The sequence below is a fragment of the Rattus norvegicus genome, chromosome 19 (assembly GCF_036323735.1).
Source record: "Rattus norvegicus strain BN/NHsdMcwi chromosome 19, GRCr8, whole genome shotgun sequence".
Classification (NCBI taxonomy): Eukaryota; Metazoa; Chordata; class Mammalia; order Rodentia; family Muridae; genus Rattus; species Rattus norvegicus.
The window spans coordinates 59,743,380-59,758,843 of NC_086037.1; the positions used below are offsets into that span (position 1 = coordinate 59,743,380).

Sequence of the window (15,464 nt, forward strand, 5' to 3'; positions counted from 1 at the left end):
TTGAGAGAGAATCGCTGCACGTCCCCAATACCGGGCTGATTAATCACAGTTCTGTGGAGGAGACATAACATTTTTATTAAACTCTCAATGAGCAGGAAAATGAACACTTCCCGCACTCACCATACCAATGTCATTAGTGAACGTTTTCATTTACGAAAGGCCTCTCCCTCGTCCCGAACCTTCTGTCCTTCCCGAATTGACCACAGCATCTCCTCTTGAGCAGGTGAGAGACCGTGTTCATAACCGCCATGAAGCTTGTCCACAAGCTCCCGCCACTACCCGATGACCCATCCGGGTCTCAAATGCCCATCTCTTCCTCTCGTCACTTGAGACTCTCCGTGCTACATCTCTGAATTTCATATATAGTCAGGGAAGGTTTCCACCCTGAAGAACCAGCAGGGCCAGGCAGGACTAAAACCCTGAAACACCCAAGTGGCTGGGAGAATGAGGAGAAAAACTGTACTTTGTTGACTGACGCTCATGTGGTTTCTGTAGTGGAGGCTTCTACTAAGGTTGGAGCACACAAGGGACCAAGAGGGGCTTTTGGACCCGGACAGCTATATTGCAATTCAAAGATATGGTTGTGGTGCAGAGAGTGGAGTGGTTTGGTGCAAACATGAGGGTACTGAGTTTAGATCCCAGCACTCACCTGAAAAGCCAGGGGTGATGGTGGACACTGTGATCCCAAAGCTGGAGAGGCAGAGGCAGAAGGATCGCTCAGGTTTGCTGGCCAGTTTTACTCAGTGGTTAACTGCAGACTCTGCGAGAGACCCTGCTTCAAAAGTAGGTGGGGAACAATTGAGGGAGACACCTGATGGCAGCCTCTGGCCTCAACTTATGCACCTCACCTCCTACTCATTCGTTTGTCAGTATTTCGTTTTAGCGTGCACCTTGTTTTACGGTTTAGCGTACATCTTGTTTGGATGCAAACTGTTCGCCTTCATCAGTGACCTCTTTGGCCTTGGTCCTAATCTACTATGTTGAGCTCTAGGTACTCCTGGTGCCTCTCTATGAAGTCTAGGTGTCCTGAAAAGCGTATCCTACGGTTAGAACATGCCCAAGCTCATCAGTCTGAAGGCCCTGCGAAGTTAATGTCAATAAGCAACTAGCCCACAAACACCAGGATGTTAGCATATTAAATAGTTGAGCAATAACAAGAACGGAAGAGGGAGTGGAGAGGCAGGCATCATCTTACATTGTAAGGGGGAGGTTGTCACCAGGAGTAGCCATTTTGGGAAAACATTGGTATTAGCTAGTGGAGTAACAAGCAGCAGTTAATGCTGTCAGTGGAATAGATTAAGGTTAGGAATGTTGTAGTAAAGGGTTCACAATGGCAAGAAACTCAAAACTCCTCAAGGATCTCCGCAGTAAAACGGGGAATACGGTGGCGGCGAACATATCCGCACAGTGACGTGCTAGACAACTGTAAGAATGAATGAAATTCTATAGCCTGCATCAACACAAACATATCTTCCAAACACATTCTACAAAATATGAGAAAACAAGTTACGTGCCATAATTAGCACGGTATGGTTTGATTTACCAGGGTTGTAGAACCCTTAGGCGATACACACTGGCTAGAGGTCTCACATCGCTTGGGACCGGCCTTGAGGTTTTGCAACGAGCTCCAATCCCTGTTCTTGCTCTGTGACCAGATAGCCTCGCGCTCTCTCTGCCACACTTCCTCCATCAAGAGGGAAGTGTCCCCTTGGCATCTAAGCCAAAATAAGCCCTCCCTCCCTTAAGATGTCTTTGCCAGGCATTTAGTTAAGGCAAAGTACATCTGTCTGTTTCCTGCCCAGTCATGCGCACTGGGCTGCAGGCCTCTCTGAGGTTCTTCCCTAGACCGATCGCCAGAAGGGCAAACGCCAATGGGATTCTGTCCTGATGGCACAAACATCCAGTGGTCTTATGCTATCACGTCCTCATGTCCTGAGGTCTTGGGGCCTTGCTTGGGGCCAAGGTTTTGCCTTTCCCATTGCTCTCTCAAAGCCATGCGTTTGCCTACTGTGTGTTGGGAACTCACAGACCAGGATGGAGTTCTGGACCCCAAACACCCCCAAGGCCTTCATCTGGTCTTGATTATCTTTAATAGTAAAAAGGAAAAAAAAATCATTGACTCAAGCTACAGTAATTCTATTTACTTTCAGCCAAATACGGTGAAGTTATCAAACTGTGGTGGCCCCCTTGCCTCACAGATAGAAAATGCCTAGATAAATACAGCGGAGGACATTTTTAAACATGTAAAAAAATCAATTTTCATAAGGTTACATCTTTTTACCTCTTTATATAAAACATGCTGTATTAAAAGAGAGATTAAATTTTACTCTGTGGACTAAAATGCAAACACAAAATTATTTTTTCATTTTTCGGAGCATGCACGGGATTATCATTTATTTATGAGGCTTTTTTTAATCTAGAATATATGGAAATCTTTTCTTGAAGCACAATATAATATTGAATTGGGAATGCTGCCTGACAGTTCCCCTCTCACGCTTGCAGAGAATCATTCTCCTGTATGAATTTTTAAAAGAAACTCCAATGCTCTCTGCATCTCTGAGGGAAAAATGTGGGACACCGTCCCGAGCGAGACACCTTTCCAAGGCTCCCTCCCGTTTTGTGTCCGTCCAACTTTTCTGCCAGAGACGATGCCTCTGCTGTTTTGCAAAAGTCACACAATGTCCACTCTGCCATCTCAGGCTTGAAGTTTCCCCTCGTTGGGCCAGTGAGATGGTTCACTAGGGAAAGGGGCTTGCTGCCAAGTCTGAGGCCTGGAGTTTGATTCCAGGGTCAACAGGAGGAGGGAGAGATCCCACTCCTGCAAGCTGTGCCCCATCCTCCACCTGTATACCATGACACACATGCACGCGCATGCGTGTGTGCGCACGCGCTCGGACACAGACACAGACACACAGACACAGACACACACACACACACACACACACACACACACACACACACACACGAATGTAAGTTTTAAAAAATGGTTTCAAAAGGTAAACTTGGCGAAGAATTTCCTGCTGCAGAAGACCCTTCTCTGAGATGCAGTATTAGATGTTCATGTCTCCTTTGTACCTTTTTCTTATCCAGAGGCACTGGCCTCAGAAGGATGTTAGCAGATTTTCTTCTAGTGTGTTCTGACGCAAGTGTCCATCTCAGACCCTTTAAACATCAGTGGCAAAGTCTCACAATGGTGATAGCAGGGAACACATGTGTGTGGACCCCATGTCTATGTGTGTGTGTGCACATGCACCTATGCATGTGTGGTAGGCCTTTCCATGTGCACGTGGAGGCCAGGAGTCTGCCTTGGCTATCATCCCACAGGTGCTGTCTATCATGCATTTTGAAAACAGAGTCTCCTTGGCCTACAGCTTCCCAAATAGGCCAGGCTAGCAGGCCAGAAGGCTTCAGGCTCAGCCTCTCTCTGCTCCCCGGTGCTACAGTTGAGAGTATTTACCACCACACTCTGCCTCTTTGACATGGGTTCTGGAGATGGAACCCAGGCCCCACGCTTTCACGGCAATCATTTTACTGACTGAGCCATCTCTCCAGCCGCCGAGAACATCTCACTTCAGCACAAGGTAACACGCACCAATTACAGTGTTGTTGATGCCTTTCTGTGTAATTAGAAATAATCTCATACCATTAGCTTACTCCGCTCACGTTCAATTTTATATTTATGTACTATAAATATGTATGAATAACAAGTTAAACATAATGTATATATAGTACGTTGGCACACATTCCAAATTTACAGAGGCAGAAAGATGGGTAGACACACGGAAAGGCCACCGTTATAAATGGGACGAAAGAAATCCATTCAGACCCCCACTGAAAAAGAAGATATGAAAACATTACCGCATATGATGTCTGCATATTTTTTCTGGCCCTTCATGCTGCCTTGTGAGCAGGGGCGAGGGTGACAGTGGGTACAGGTTGGTCTCCTTTCATTTTCACAGCATCAGCCACTCTACCAGGGGTCATTTGGAGGCAGATCAACATAACACATAAACACTCTAAGTAAATGACAGTGAACGCTGCCAGGCTGGGGACACCTGGGCCTCTGTACTGGAGGGGGCTGAGCCATTTCTTCTCGGAAGAACAGCCACGTGTCTGAGAGCGCTGTGACAGCTCCAATTAGCCTCACGATTCTTCGTGAGCTTTCTTCTTTTCCAGAGACACCACCACCGCCACAAGAGATGGAATATTATATCACACCCCTTCATATGTTGTCCTGGCCTCTCGTGGATTTCTTCCCAGGGGATTTTGGTTGGTTCTTCTTTGCTTTTCTCTCCATTCTATCCTGCCGTATCTCCCATTTTCAGTCTTGTGAGTGTTTTCTTTTTCTAGTGTTTTGGCTTTTATATTATCTGTGTTTAAAACTCGTTGGACTTGGAACACTCACTACCATTGGTGGTGAATGACTTTATCAGTGTGGCAGTTTGAGTGAGAATGGCCCCTACACTCCGCGTCCCCAGCTGATGATTAGGAAGTGTGGTCCTTCCCGAGTAGATGGGGCCTTGTTAGGGGAGGCATATCACTAGAAATGGGCTCTGAGGTTTCAAAAGGCCATTTTCAGGCTCAGTGCCTCTCTTGCAGCTCTCAGTTACGCTTCCAGGCTTCCAGCACGGTGCTTGCTTGACTGCAGCCGTGCTCGCCACCATGATGCTAAGAGACTACCGTCTCAAACTGTAAGCGAGCCTCAATGAAATGCTTCTGTTGTATAAAAGGTGCCTTGGTTGGGGTCTCTTTGCAGCCACAGAACAACCAGTGAAGTGCTTGTTCTCCAGGACCCTGAGTTCGATTCTCAGAACCCACATAAAATGCCAAGTGCGGTGGTCACACAGAATGTCACTCCATCAGAACTGTCAAGGTGACGGGGATCACCTCTATCTCCCGTTGGGGCAGACAGAGGTAGGGGCTGGGAAATACTGGCCCTCCACCTTCTCAGTGATGGTCAGCAAAGAGCATCTACCTTGCAAGGTAGTCTCAGAAATGGAGCAACGGGGCTACATCTTCATGTCTGCAGGGATTCCTGGAACATGAGAAGACTGGAGAGAAACAAAAGCTTCTTTCCTGCTAGAAATAAAATTGCTGAGAAGTCTCTGGAGCCAAGGGAAGGGGCCAGCATTTCATTCTTAACCCACAGATGCCAAGTGTGGGAGGGAAGCAAGGAAAACCCAGCAAGCAGTCAGGAGGGACAACGCCGCTTCCTCGATGTCTCTCTGCCTCTGTCTCTCTGTCTCCTCCTATCTCTCCTTCTGTCTGTCTCTCTGTCTCAATCTCTCTCTCTCTCTCTCTCTCTCTCTCTATCTCTCTCTCTATCTCTATCTCTATCTCTATCTCTATCTCTATCTCTGTATCTGCTTTCCCCATTACTTTTCAAGCCCTTTGAAAGCAAAAGTTGTCTATTCTATTTGCCGGAAGGAACTTCATCAGGGCTGAGAACCCATTGCAGGCCGATCACCTCTAAAATTCCACAGGAACGGTAATATCTCCTGCCCATCAGAACCCTCCCCCCTCCCTCCATTCCCCTTCCCACCCCTCACCTTCCCACTCTCCACCACCCACCTGACCATGCCACCACCCCACCCACCCCCTGTGCCCTGACCAACCCACTGTGGACAGATTACCAAATAGAGGGACAGAGCAAATGGCACAGAAATAATTTCTTCAGCCTAAGCATGCTTTTCTACCACATTAGTTTTTTCATCCAAATGCTCAGGGGTTAGTAACACTCTCCGCCCTGCAGAGAGAGGCAGAGAGTGAAGGATTTAAAGTTCAAAGCCTGCTCCGTGAAGAGTGAAGTGGTGGGGGAGGAGAAGAAAAGGACTGGCCTTATGTGAGGTGGTTTAGAGTTATTACCCCCTTTCTAATGCCGTCTATGATGGCCGTCATTAGAGTGGATTCCTAATATATGCTCCCACCTCTCCATGTCCTTCCTCCGTCAGACACTCCTTGTAGCCTATTTCTCTGCTACCTGCTCACCCAGGTGGCAATTCCTTCTCTTATTTTCAATTTAATAAATTTTCTAAAGGGTATCTATGAAACCGGTCATGAGAAATCAACCTTTTGGCCGTGTTAGAATAGGTTTGATGATTTAAAAAAAAACAAACAAAAAAAACCACTTCTCTTAATTATTGATCATTTCATTTTTATGCAACATATAGCAAGTGTTTTAAAAAAATATTTACAACTCCAATCTTAAAAAGAAAAAAAAACTTACACATGGTCATTTGAACTAATTGCGAAAATGACACTACATTAATTAGCTAATTAAAAGTCTCAAGCATGTGGCTATTGTATTCATTGGGCTGGAAGCCAGCATCTTCTATAGCTGAGAAAGTGGGTTAGCATAATTCAATATTCAATTGCTGCACCGGTTTTCATATGAATAGATAATACGGAGCAAGCCTTAAATCTGGCTGGGGAGAGCTAACAGGGCTGGTTTTATTTTAATTGAGTTTTAAGCACTTCTAGGCCATCTCATTGTCTTCACACTTTAACCCTTTGGAGTTGTCACTACCTGCCTGCTCCTACCTTAATGGCCATGATCTGTCTAGACTATCAGAGACCTCTAGGAGGGAGGGTGTTTTGTTCATGGGGGTGGGGGGGGGGCTTGCAGGCTACTGAGTATAGTAGAGGCCAGAGAACAACCTTGGGCATCCGTCCTCAGCTTTCTCATCCACTTCTAGATTAAGCCTCTGTTGTTTGCTGCTGTGTCTACCAGAGGAGCTGGCCCTGAGCTTCTGAGGATTCTCCTTTCTCCACCCCCCATCCCATTGTAAGAGTACTGTAATTAGAGATGATCCCTAACATCCCATTGTAAGACTACTGCAATTAGAGATGCTCCCTAACATGCCTGGCTTTTCCCAGGGTTCTGTAGGTACAAGGTTAAGGTGACAAGGGCTTTACCCACTGAGCCACCTCTTCAGCCCTATGAATATGTTCTTGACCCATAAACACCTCTACCCACTTGTTCTTCCCACAGAGAACCCAGGCCACCATGGATGGAAGTCCTTCACACCAGCACATCGTCTGCGCCTTAGCACAGCAAGGTTATTTGTGAGGGAAATTCTCTCTTGTAATACCAGGTCCCCTTTAGATGACAGGACTTAATACAAAAGTTCTCCCCATACCAACTAGTCACGTAAGTTGATTTCATAGCCTTTTATTTTATAAAGTTTTGCTTATCGGGTTTGTCATCCCGAATTTGAAATTGAAATGCGTGGTCTCCCCGGATGACCTTATCGCAACTGACCCCCAAATCTAATCACTCCTCGCATCTGCGAAAATCGACAAATATGTCAGGCATACCTCGGGCCATCAAAACAGTGTTTTAAATATTTCATTTGTAGGCAAGGCAAAGACCGTCTTCAGGTTAGTCCTCTGAGCAGGCACAGCACTGGTGGCTTTGGTCTCTCTGAGCTGTAATCAGTGCTGATTACCCATGGCTCTTTATAAGCAGAAAATGTATAGTTGTACATTCTGCTTCAGTGATTTATTGATCGTATTTACAGCCAGAAGAATGCCTCTCAGTGGTCAATACCTGGCCAAAGTGTGTCAGGTGAAGGCAGAAAATGAAGTGAGATCTATACTTTGGACGGCCATTGCTGCTCTGCTGTACCCTGCTTGTCATTTGAGGTTGCTGTCGAGTGTAGATAAAAATTATATTAACGTAGACGGCAGCGTAGCAGAGTACACACCTCATCAATAGGACAGATTTGCGACTTCTTAGATGTCAAGATTTATTTTTCCAAAAGTCACATTCTCACGTCAATTGTTGCCCAACCTACATATACTAGGCTTTGATGTGTAAAGACCTTTCTAAAACTCTGGAGAGCTGGGAAGGTGGCTGTCAGTAGAACGACTGTCGTGCAGTTATGATGATCTGCGTTCGGATCCCTGAGGCCCACATAAAAAGCCAAGTGAGGCGATGTGTTTGTGTAGTCTCAGCCCTGAGAAGGCAGAGATACAAGGTCTCTGAGGCTCTCAGGACCACTGGTCTTCATGAGCTAGTGTGCTCCAGGCTCATTGAGAGACTCTTTCTCAAAAAACAGAAAGGAGAAAGGAACATGCCTAACATTGAGCTCTGGCCTCTACATAGAGGCACATATATACCCATGGACACACATGGTCACATGTACAATAGCACATACCCATATACATCATGCACACAGAGAGAAAAAGCGTACATGTGCTACAGGGGTGGAAAATTTAAAACATTTAGCTAAACAAAAAACATATACTATCTTATGTGTCTGGTATTTCTCTCTCTCTCTCTCTCTCTCTCTCTCTCTCTCTCTCTCTCTCTCTCTCTCTCTGTTTTCTTTTTCCATTGGTAGTATTGGGAATTACTGGTCAGACTTTGTACATGCTAGTCGCGTGTGCCTTGAACTTGTGAACCTTCTTTCCCAGCCTCTTGACTAGTGGATATTACGGTATTGTAGGGCTGTGTAACTGGATGTTGTTTGTCTCTGATTCTCTGTTGACCAACAATAATTTTACAGAAATATCAATAGGTCCATTATTTGTTTGCCAGTGGAACCTCAGCCTTACCTGGGCGTGTCTGTTTTGTCTGTTTTGATTAAGTAGCAAAGCACATATCCCAGTGCTTTATAGTAAACTAGTTCATAGAAGGGTCTTCCTCTAGGTCACTAGATGAACTTCCTCTGGGTCCCTTCTGTTCATGGATCCTCCTCCTGCAATTGTTTACGAAATGTCCCTGTGCCCTAGTCTTCCCCAAGTCACTCGTGTTAGGCCTTGCCACCGATGTGCTGAGGACTTCCTGTGTGCCTGAACTCTGCTGATGTTGGAACATAGAGATGATGGAAAGCCCATCCTGCCCTTGGGCTGGAGAGATGGCTCAGTGGTTAAGAACGATTGCTACTCTTCCAAATGACCTGGGTTGGGTTTCCAGAACCCAAGTGCTGATTTATAACCATCTGTGACTCTAGGGGACATGATGCCTTTTACGACCATTGTGGGTACCCAACACTCATGTGGCATACAGTCACACATGTAGGGGAAAGAAAAAACTCACACACATAAAGTAAAAGAAATGAAATCTAAAATGGGAAGGAGAATAAGGAGGGGAAAAAAGCAAGATCCTGCCCTAGAGATGTTACAATCTTCAGCATTTATTGTACACCAAGTGCACATTAAATCTATTCCATTTTGACTGCCAAGGAGAGAGCGGGAATTCACAGTGCTCTTGTCTCTGCACAGAGCTCTTAAGTAACGCAGGAGTCAGAGGAAGTGGGTCCTTTGCTCTTGAAATATTTGTTCTTGTAAGTCTTTTCCTTAGAGCATCTTCTGAACATTTGAAATACGTGTGTTTTATGATATTCCAGTCTCCATGTCCAGGCAGCTGCTGGGCCCTGTGGCTCAATGACAGAAGCAGACAGAGCCAGGGCCAGAGCTCTCATGAATCCCTCATGCCCGGAACAGGCAACACCAGCTTCAAAGAGCATGTTGGTCTCTCTGGGTGATTCTGATGGCCTCTGGACCTGCTTTAAGTACCAACTCTAGAACTCAGACTGCCCAGTGTCAGATCAGGGGCCACCATGATGTCTTCCAATAAATGACTCCTAATGGCTTTCTACTCCAGAGAGAGAGTTATCTGTTTCCTGCAGCCGAATCTCTTGTTATGAAGTAGACTGCAGATTGCAGGCTATGTGGCAATGTGTACTGAGAAGAGTGCCTAGGAGGGGCTGCAAGTGTCCTTTGGTATACACCTTTCTTCCTGAGCTGCCACTAACTGGATGATGGCATGATAATTTGATGTGGGAGCCTAGGAGAAGGACTTGGGACCTACATCCCTAGAGGTAGTATTGGTAATCCAGAGGCTTTGGACACGCAGGAGCAAGATTCAAGGGCAAGGCTGCCTTTGAGGAGTCTCCTGCAGGTGCACTTGAGCCTTCTCAGAGCAAAACCAGTTAGTACTGCATGCCTATTGGGCAAACGTGTGAGGCTTCTTCACATCACGGCTACGTGACATTGCTAAAGGTCCCTGGCCTCCTTCTTCTCTGAAAGTTGCCTAAGCTTCCACATTCATAGAAGCCCACAGTAGCCTGTCCCTCCCTCTGTGGTTACACAGTGCAGTTACAGTTGAGTGTTTCTTTTCTATCTTCTGCACCAGAGTTTAAGATCCATGAAGTCGAAGGCCCAGCCTGTGGCTTGGTTCCCTCAGCGTTAACGCATTAACGTGAGGCCCAGAAGCATCATCATCACTTCCTGTGTGATTCTCATTGTGATGGCTAATACTGATTGTCAGTCTGAGAGGAAATAGAATCACCCAGGAGACAAACCTGCTGGGGTGTTTGTGAGGGAATGTCTAGGTTTGGTGCATTAAGGTGGAAAAGCCTATCCTAACTGTGAGCTATGCTCTCCCAGGGGCTGGGACCCTGACCAAATAGAAGAAAGTGAACTGGGCACTTACATCGTCTCCTTCTCTGTGCTAACTATGGGTGCCATGTGACCGGCTTTCTCGTGTTCCTGCCGCCATGTTTTCACCACCATGACTGACTAGACCCTCAAACTGAGAGCCAAAAGAAACCCTTAAGTTGATCTTGTCACATATTTTCTCACAGCATTGAGAATAGTAAGTGAAATAATTCCCATGGCTAATGTTTTTTGCCATGGACAGTGTGACCAAAGTAATTGGGTAGCCAGCAGAATAGTTCAGCAGGCAAAGAGGTTCAGCTCCTCTTACCAATCTTGATGATCCGAGTCTAATCTCCGAGACCCCCCCCCCACACACACACCTGGCCGCTGACCTCCACATGTGTTCTTTTAATCCTTATACACACACATGTATGTAAAGAAGAAAAATGTAAATTTAAAAATCTCATCCTTTTTTCCCAAGCTAAGTGAAGCTGGAATTTATCTCAATGGTAGATCATTTGCCTATCGTGCCCAACGTCCCATGTTCAATCTCTAGCACTGCCAAAATTAAGTAAACCATGCAAACTGCTCTTACTTTACGGCTGGAAGTAGAGTTAGCAGTAAAGCACCCATCTGACCTCAGGGGTACCTAGGTTCAGCCCCCAGCACTGAGAAAACACACAAAGAGTTCCTGTTGACCAGGAGAAGCTGCCATCTGCTCTCTTAGGTCGTGCGCCCCAGTGTGCTAATTTCCGAGCTCAGGATCCTGGGCTTCAGCATTTAAACGCGGTTGCCTCCCAGCTCCCCTTTAGTCACACAGGGATACCATTGCTTCACTGCTCGATTCACATTCAGGATTAAACAGAAAGATTATCCTGAGCCCAGCATCCAACAAGAGCTCAGTGTACGGCCCAATATATGGCGTCAGAGCATGACTTTCATATGCACTGTGACGTTTGGGAGGGAGGTGTGCTGCTGAGCTGAGACTGCTAGACACTTGACATGGGCGAGTATCTAGTCAGTGACACTGCTTGTATAAAAGTCAAAGGCTTCCGCAGGTGACAGAAATCAGAACAGAGCTCGCCTTGCTAAGAGGTGGTGATCTCCAAAGGCCAGGAGCAGTCTTCCAGCACACTGTATCTGTCACCCTGGGGGATGTGAATCCATGGGTGTGCACACTTGTGCCAAGTTAGCAGGCTGAACACACAGTATCAGAGTACACATCAGCCACACCCCAGAGTTAAACTTGAGCTAGTTTTCCTACCACCCCAACAGAAATGGTTTCTCCAACAACTCAAGTGCTCTGAGGGTTGCTGAGACAAGAGTGGCTGGGCTGGGGTGACCGGCCCGCTTCCCCCATTCTCCTCAGGCCTAAGCCCTGGCCTCTGCAAAGGCAGTTACAGATCTGCTACTCAAAACCCGAAAGTAGAAAAGAAATCCTTCAGCCATGTCTGTGTGAACTAAATATAGTGTCCGATTTCTGAGCCTGTGGTTCTGACCACCCCCGGGCTATTTCTGACCACGGGGACAGCTTAAACAGTGTGGTCCGTGAAATGTCATCTGCAAGCTCTATTTAGGGCCAGGAGGAGAAAGGGCTTCTGCTCTAGGCAGGATCCTGTGCTGAATGGAGACCAGTGCCCTGGCTGCTGGCCAGAAAGCTGGGGCCCTCTCTGCCTTCTGTTCTGAAGCACGAGGGTGAGCCTTTTAGTGGTGGAGTTGACCCACACTGCTTTGGACTCCCTTCCCAAAGCTGAGTTCGTGCATGTGCTCCCCCCACCCCCAGCATCGAAGTTTTGATGGCAAAGGGGACTAGGCATAGCCAGTAAGTCCCCAGGAAGTTCTCAATGTTCTGCTTCTTTCTCTTCACTTCCCCATGGCGGTCACCAAGAGTCCTTTACTTATTTTGTTGCTTCCTCCAAGTCACTTGACTGCAGTTTGCTCCTAGAGACCCAGTCCCAATCCTTTGCCTGCCTCCACCCCCAAGACCAGGGTAGATTCCCAGTTGTCATGAATACCCTCGCTAGTTCCAGTGACTTCCCATTATGCCTCCACTCCTGGATTGCCTTGTCTTGTGCTCCAGTTCTAGCTGCTAACCTTCCCACTTTTCTGGACCATGTGTCATAACTTCCCCATGGTGTCACTGCTCCAGTGACCTGAATCATGATGACTCTGCCCAGGCCTCTGTGTCCCTCCCTGTACGTGGAGGAGCAGGGCTCCCCCTCTTCGGTTCTGTTCCTCCTGCTGAGTGCAAGCCGGCACTGTCTCATCTCTCGGCTGCTGTATCGGATGCCGTGCCGCTCATTATACTTCCCCAACAACCTTGCACTATACAGTTACCGCTCTCCAGGTTACCAGTGAGAAACCAGGCAGGGAATGTTGGTGCTGTACACCCATATTCCCAGCCTTTGGGAGATGACAGCAAGATCGTGAGTTCACGGTCAGCCTGAACCACATAGGTAGATCCTGTCTCTATATTGCAACACTGCACCTGAACACATACATAAACGATAGAAAATGTGGAATGAAGTATTCAATAATTTACTCATGGTGAACCAGTCGGAGTTATGGCGTTAGAAATGAATAACATTTACTGCAGGCCTTTTGTGTTTTGGGGAGTGTACTGAGCCTAGGATACTCTTATTTCTTTTCTAGAATGTCAGGGTAAAGATACCACTGTGCCCTTTTTGACATGGGGAATTTGGATCAAGAAAAGTTAAGTATAATATGGCCAAACAATATACCCAAGGTCATGTATTCAGATCAGATTCATTCTGTGTTCACTAAATACCACACTTCGTCTCTTTTGATATAAGCAAACTTTTAATTCTGCAGGCTTGCCGTCCCAAGATTCTGCAGTGAGAGTCTGACGACCCCCACTAAGGCATGTGAACACCTTGCTATTTGGAAATGATGTAATGTAGTTAGCGCACGTCGTAAAATTTTTATGACATTTCAGAGAAACCAACACAAAATAGAGCCTAACTCTCAGATAAGAGTTTGAAAAACAACCCATACAGCAACTCTCCTATCGAGTTTTATCATCATCCCATTCATAATTGATTCCAAACTTGCATGAATCTTTCAGGATAAGTGTCTTATTGATTATCTCAGAAACAAGCGATCACTTGGCATCCTGGTTCGCTCACCGCCTTGCACTGATTACTGTAAACAGACAGGTTGACCAGAAGAAATATCACTGTCTTTGGCACTGGGCACCCGGGACATTCTGGGACAGAGTCAAGGAAGGGCCCAACTCGAGAGCTGCTTGGTCAATGATCATTGCGCTATGTTGGACGTGGTGAAGGGGGGGCATGGTCTGGGTAGTGAAGCCGGTCTTGAGCTGTTTGTCATCTCAGGTCTCCCTCCTGTTAGATGTGCAGTGGGTCCCAGTGAAAGCCAATCCACTGCTGTCAGGAAACATTAAGTCTTTTAGGTAGGTAGCATCAATATCCTGCTGTTTGCTCATGGCTATGTAAATCTCTCTCTCTCTCTCTCTCTCTCTCTCTCTCTCTCTCTCTCTCTCTCACACACACACACACACACACACACACACACACACACACACACACCTGCCTCCATTCTTGGAAATGACTAGAGTGTTTACAAGGGACTTAAGCTCCTTGTTTGTAGTTGTGGAAGCTATAATGGAGATGAACTCAGTATTCGGGAGCTTTGTCTTCCCACCCAAGGGGCTGTTGTACCACTCTGGTCTGGTTGCCTGCAGACCTTGCGCTGGTACAGGGTGGTCAGGATCGACCAGGGAACTGTGTAAAAGGAAGTCTCCAGGGCAGCTCCTGAGGAAGCCTTGAAGTACTCTCCACATGACCATAGGCCTAAATTGAACAGGTTGGGTGCCTGGCAAACAGGGCAGCCCGACTTGTGGGGTTTGAGTATAGATAGTGAAGAATGAGGCCATTGAGTAAAATTGGCAACCTGGCTTCTTGAGGCTGTCACTGGCAGATGCTTATTCTAAACCTAGGGTACAAGATAGGGCTACTCCGCATCCTAGGGAGCCTTGCTGTCACAGAACCCTGTTCAACAGTAAAACTTGACCTTTCTTCACACACACACACACACACACACACACACACACACACACACACACACACACACACACGGGGATGTCATGTGTCACTTACTACTAGATGACATCTACCAGGAATCAGTTCTCTTCCTTCTAGTGTGAGTTCCAGGTTTTGAAGTCAGGTCATGAAGCTCTGCAGCAGGGCCTTTACCCACTGAGCCATCTCCCAAGTCCTGAACGTTTGCTTTGGAGTGGCCTCAAGGTGCTCCGTGCAGATGATGAAATTCCCTCTGGTGCTAGATCGTGAAATTCTCTCCTGGCTAGAATCGTGCAGCTTAGCAAAGCCATGAGCTACATCAGAGAAGTGGATATTTACGCATAGCCTTCCAGTAAGAGTATAGAGGTAGCTGCGATTAAATGATAATGTGTCCACATTGAGTGTGTAAATACAGTTTAAGGAACTGCCTAGGGCTTAGAGTGTGTGCCTCTTAGGTTTCTCTTGGTGTTCACTCATTTAGCTGTCTGTCCGTTGGCTTTATTTTTCTTGGTGGATTAAAAATTTCCCCTTCCCATAGAAGAAATATGGCGGGGCATCAACCCTTCGGAGATGGGAGGTGGGAAATAATGGCAATCACAAAGAGGTAGCAAGTTGCTCAGAACTTCCCCAAGAAGCCTGTCAATGGCAGTGACAGCTCATGAAGTCTGCGGTTGATTTATCTAACGTTGCTCTTCCTCTGTGTCTCGGGGCCTTCTATGATGCAAGGATTGCAGAAGCAGGTGAACTATAAACCCTGCTCCTTAGGAGAGAAGAACAAACGGGAAAATAGCTAACCATGGCTAACAGACACTCGGGAGACAAAGAGACAGTGTGTTGGATATGGTTAGTATAAAGGTCGTTACCATGAGCGATAAAGACTCCTCTAAGCCTAACAACTTGAGATGGACTCCTCAGGACCCACACAGTGGGAAGAAAGAATCAACTCTCACAAGTTGTCCTGTGTTCTCTACATGTAAGTCACAGTGTGCGAGCCAAAATTATGTATGTTGTTTCCTG

General features: G+C 46.6%; 1 protein-coding gene across 6 annotated transcripts in view; it reads left to right on the forward strand.

Moving 5' to 3' along the window:
- The window catches only part of Wwox (WW domain-containing oxidoreductase), a 930,922-nt gene that overhangs the window by 404,978 nt on the left and 510,480 nt on the right, over positions 1 to 15,464 (forward strand). Inside the window, exon 10 of one of the 6 annotated variants that reach the window (XM_039097634.2) lies at positions 1 to 15,464. This exon is cut by the window's left edge and continues 19,516 nt beyond it; it is cut by the window's right edge and continues 46,723 nt beyond it. The exons of the other annotated variants lie outside the window; for them this stretch is intronic. The gene's annotated coding sequence lies outside the window, so the exon portion shown is untranslated. 6 annotated transcript variants of the gene reach the window in all.